Here is a 4,234-nt window from a genome sequence, read left to right on the forward strand (position 1 = left end):
TTTTCTCTATGTTTTATTGTATTCTGAGCATGCCGTTGATGAGTTTAATATGCATAACTGTTAGTATGGAATGTATATCGTTTATGTTCTGGTCACTGTGAAATCGGAGCGATCTAATCCCGTTCATGGAACTCTCGGAATGAGATCCTTCAATTGGTATCAGAGCCATGTTTTTGATACTCCGATTTCATTTGTTGCAACTAAATAACGTTTACATTCATGGTGGGTGCATTTCTACGCTGTTTTTAAGTGTTAATCCTGTTGTGGATGTGTCGGATTAATGAATGTTTTCGGGATGAATTGCCTCGGTCTGTTTAAATTCTTTTTACATTTGTGGTTGTATGTAAAGGTCCCTGTGTTTTTGGGCATATATAATCGTAATCGAGTCTGTATTAAAGGTGTTTGAAGTCTTGAGTCGTTCGTCGAAGTTCTGGGCAAAGGTTGCGGCTCTTCGAGGAAGAAAATGATCTAGGGTTGATCACATCGTTCAGAAAACTTTCTATGTGATCGCTATCCATCACATTGTGAAGATGAAGGACTAAGCGATCGTGGTTGAACGCATCGGTTGAACGATAGGGTAAACGATCAAACATTGGTCGTATCGGGAAGACGATCGAGCACGCGATCGTTGAGTATCGTTTAATGCGCACGCGAGCTAGACGATCGTTTAAGTCAGCAAGCTTCATCGCTTAATAACTGACTAAACGATCGCTTAGTAACCCAGGGTAAATCGTTTACCTATCGTCGCGCTACATGATCGCATGGACGATCAGGCTTCGCAGCCTCCTCGTCGTCTACGCAATCGTTTGCTAATGTTCTTATTGTCTAGTGCGCACTGAACGATCGTCTACCTACTAAAGATTACTATACGATGGAGACCTCCTGGTGGTTGAAGACCCAGTTTGCTCAATGAAAAATGTAATAGATAGTTTTTTCTCATTCTGATTCTTATTTGGTTTAAAGGCTCATCCCGGTCCATTAATTTATTTGTTTAATACATGCGATGTATATCTTATATGTCATATGGTATGCACATATAGTAAATCCCACCTTAGGTTATGCATTGATCATGCATCATCTCTTTATTGTAATTGTTATAATTTAGAGAAGCTTGATTTTATTATGTAAGAGCATGCTTATGCATCATTAATATAAGAGTTATATTTATGCATGCATAAAAAGCATTGACATGCATCATCTTTATATTATAATTGTTATAGTATAAGGGTGAATGATAGCATGTTTGCTTGGTTATTACTAGTATATAAAAGTTATGTATAGTAATGACCGGACATTGCATGAAGCATGACACATAGGTTACTTTATAATTTTTATAAATGCCTCGTTATGCGCAATTTTTTTTGGTTGTTTCTTTTTAAGAGTTAAAGAGAAATTAGAACTAAAAGAAATAAGAAAGACATGCATGCTCACTTAGGATTAATTTATGTTTTAAAATATTTAAAACTTGGATCACATAGACCTAAGATCACGGTTCTAATATGATTAGCAACCCTAAGGCTTTAATCTTTTAATCAGTTTAATAGGATTAAATTGGCTAATAAAAGGTTAAAGTGTAACAAATTTATCTATAAGAGACCTTTTGTCTAAGGCGGGTTCTGTCTAGGTTGGGGTATTTAAGTTGACAGAAACGTAACACCCCTACCTGGAAACTTACTTGAAAATGTGAATTAGATAGATTTGATGCATGCATGCAAATTAAGGATAGTCCATTAAAGTGTTTAAATGTGACTACTTGAACTTGTTTATAATTCATAAACAAACGTTGTTTATAGACTTTTAAAAAGACCACTTAAACTAAAATCAGTAGCCGAATTGTCTAGGTTAATGAATCCTTAGGAAGAACATTCAGTGGGAGGTACTTGGGCATAAGATGCTTCACTTAAACCTTTCATTTTTCTCCTTAAGTCCACACCGTGAGATCTAACATCGGCCTCGTGGCACCTTTGGTGTGTCCCCTCAACGGATGGTGTTTGGGTAGGTCAATATCAAGGTGGATGGAGAGAATGTTCATAGTAAGTGGGAGCGGGAAGTGTGACATCATATCCCTCGGTCTTCCTCGTTAGGTTGAATAAAGTTACTGCGCATCGCCTAGAGGCACCTTGAGAGTGTCCCCCTAAAGGATGGCGGTTTTGCATGTTTCTTTATCTGATCTCCTGTAAGAGGATAAGGTAACTTAGTCTCTTGTCCTAATCTGTCTTTTCCCTACGGTAAGCGCATTAAGGCGGGACTCTGGCACCGAAAACGAGGGGTTACATTTACATAGAATAGTTAAATGTTAATGATTCTGGGCCGAAAAAATGGTGGTTGTTAGGTTCAGTTCCAAGAGTTGATTTTGCCTAATGGTTAAGAATGTCTCATCCCAGTGAAGGGGCAACTGATCACCCCACCGGTCATGTTTGTCCTGACTCACTGGGGCATGCAAAATAGAAGTCTATAACTTAGGGTACTTGAAACTGTTTTGCAAAACTAATTGGCTTTAAAAGTGGTTTAGCAAAAACTAATCAAGATTTGTTCGTATTTTCAACAACTTTTTCACATGGCTACAACCACCTTATCTTTGTTAAGCGCCGAAAAATTAACTAGCGACAATTTTTCAACATGGAAACATATGATCATGATGATTCTAATCATCGAGGATCTCATGTCACTCTCACGGAGGCTTGTCCTCCTATTCCAACTCCAAATGTCGCTCGAAATGTTTGAGAGGCATATGAGCAATGGACAAGTGCAAATAAGAAGGCCCAAGCCTATATCTTGACAAGTCTTTCTGACGTCTTGGCCTAGAAGTATGAGCCTATAGTCTCAGCTCGTGAGATCATGGAGTCTTTGCGGGGGAAGTTTGGACAACCGTCTGAACAGTTTATGCATGAGGCTCTTAAATATATATTCAACTCCAAAATGCAAGTAGGCACCTCTGTTCGTGAACATGTGCTAAACATGATGGTCCACTCTCATCAATGAATTGCAGACATACCAATCTTTATTGAAAAATAAGGAGAGGAAAAAGGGTGAGGCAAATGTTGCTTCATCCTCAAAGACGTTCCATAGAGGTTCGACCACAGGAACGAAGTCTGCACCTTCTACTTCTAACTCTGCAAAGAGGAAGAAGAAGAAGGGTGGTAAGGGGAAAGGGAAGGCATCTGCTAACCCACCGCCTGTCGCCCTGAGGAGGCGTCCACCAGTTGCTAAAGGAAAGTGTTTCCATTGCAATCAAGATGGACATTGGAAGAGGAACTGTCCTTGGTATCTGAAGGAGAAGAAAGCAGCCAAGGCGAATAAAGGTAAATATAATTTACTTGTGCTCGAAACTTGTTTAGTGGAAAATGATGATTCGGCCTAGATAATTGATTCAGGTGCCACTAACCATGTTTGTTCTTCCTTTCAGGAGATTAGATCTTGGCGATAGCTGAAGGCTGGTGAGATGACGATGTGAGTAGGCACCAGGCATGTCGTCTTAGTTGTGGCAGTGGGAGGGCTCCTGTTGACTTTATAGTATAGGTTTCTAAATTTAAATGATGTAGATATTGTTCCTTTGATGTATATATTATTCTTGAACTAAAAAGGAACCTTATTTCTGTAAAGTCTTATTGCAATGTAAATACACTGTTTCTTTCAATTTGAGTAAAGTGTTTATTCATAAAGATGGTGTTTTTATTTGTACAACAAATCTGGAATCGAATTTATATGTGCTAAGACCGTTAGCCATTAATTCCTTTCATAATACTGAAATGTTCAGAATTACCATAACTCAATCAAAACGTCAACGAATTTCTCCAAAAGAAAATGCCCACCTTTGGCATCTATATTTAGGGCACATCAATCTCAATAGGATTGCGAGATTGGTGAAGAATGGACTTCTAAGTGAGTTAGAAGAAAATTCTTTACCTGTATGCGAATCTTACCTTGAGGGTAAGATGATTAAACGATATTTTACTAGAAAAGGTTTTAGAGCCAAAGAGCCTCTTGAGTTAGTACATTTTAACCTTTGTGGTCCTATGAATGTGCGAGCCCGAGGTGGCTATGAGTATTTTATCAGTTTTACTGATGATTACTCCAGGTACGGGTATGTTTATCTTTTGCAATGAAAGTATAAATCCTTTGAAAAGTTCAAAGAGTTCAAGGTTGAAGTTGAAAATGCATTGGATAGACGGATTAAAACACTTTGATCAGATCAAGGTGGAGAGTTTTTGGACTCCGCATTCCAGGACTATTT

This window comes from Benincasa hispida, chromosome 11 (assembly GCF_009727055.1).
Source record: "Benincasa hispida cultivar B227 chromosome 11, ASM972705v1, whole genome shotgun sequence".
Lineage (NCBI taxonomy): Eukaryota > Viridiplantae > Streptophyta > Magnoliopsida > Cucurbitales > Cucurbitaceae > Benincasa > Benincasa hispida.